The sequence below is a fragment of the Euprymna scolopes genome, chromosome 26 (assembly GCF_053919585.1).
Source record: "Euprymna scolopes isolate OS-2025 chromosome 26, ASM5391958v1, whole genome shotgun sequence".
Classification (NCBI taxonomy): Eukaryota; Metazoa; Mollusca; class Cephalopoda; order Sepiida; family Sepiolidae; genus Euprymna; species Euprymna scolopes.
Window position 1 is genome coordinate 33,099,995 of NC_136507.1, and position 1,252 is coordinate 33,101,246.

General features: G+C 31.9%; 1 pseudogene; it reads left to right on the forward strand.

Moving 5' to 3' along the window:
• Positions 1–434: 434 nt before the first annotated feature.
• LOC145248588 (5S ribosomal RNA) lies at positions 435–551 on the forward strand (annotated as a pseudogene).
• The last annotated feature ends 701 nt before the right edge of the window (positions 552–1,252 follow it).

Consider the following 1,252-nt stretch of genomic DNA (forward strand, 5'->3'; position numbering starts at 1 on the left):
GACACCAGACTACTTATCGAGCCTTTGTAGGATCGATCTTTGTCAATAAAGTCTAGCTATACTGATGAAGATTAAACTCTGAAACATGCATGTATATAGATTACTTACTTTTATGCACCTAGTAATTATTAATTAATAATTAATAATTAATATTTAAATAATATATATATATATATATATATATATATAGTTTAAAGGGGATTAGAACAGCAGTCTAAAGAGCAGAGTGTATTTTAATTTTTGGTGTCTTTAAAAAAAACACGCCAAATATTTTTACTGATGAGGAGACTTTGTTTCAAAAACTATATGCTAAAATTATTGTCCATGACTTAATGTCTATCTCAATAAAACATCGTTTCCGAAACGATCGTACAATTTATTAACTTTGTTGTGTTCATCCTTATGAAACCGATTTTTAATTTTTAATTTTATATATATACGGCATAATCGCGTTAACACACCGGTTATCGTCAGATCACCGAAGTTAAGCAGCGTTGAGCCTAGTCAGTACTAGATGGGTGACCATTTGGGAATTCTAGGCGCTGTATGTGCTCTCCGCTTATCTCGGCATTTGTTTCCAGTCGTCCTGTACTTCACTTGCCACTGGTATTTAACAATGTCGTCTCAGGAGAGGTGTGGTTGGAGATTGCGCACCTCCTGCCACAAAAATTTAACGCGCAAGCAACCCTTCGTGGGTATCTATAATCTGTCCAAGACACGGAAGGAGCCTGCTGCATATATATATATATATATATATATATATATATATATATATATATATATATATATATATATATATATATACAGTGATGATCATATTTATTGGCACGGTAAAATAAAAGTTAAATTTTGTCTAATAAATTCTAAAAAAGGGATTAAATTAAAGAAAATAACAAAGTATATTATGTATTTTTAACTGGCCTTTCCGATGCAGCAATCGGATTTTAGAAAAAATAAATAACAAAGGAACAACAAACATAATTGCAAAAAACCCTTGTTCAAAATTATTGGCACGATTTATTTAATAATCAATTGTATAGCCTTTGGCCTTGATTACCTTCCTCAGTCGCTTTTCATAGTTTACAACCAAGTTGTTGCACTCTTCAGTAGTAATTTTAGCCCACTCTTCCTGACAATAATCCTCCAATTGAATAAGATTCTTAGGCTTCCTTTGCATTACCCTCAATTTTAATGTTCTCCATAAATTTTCAATTGGATTAAGGTCTGGGCTTTGTGATGGCCACTCCAAAAC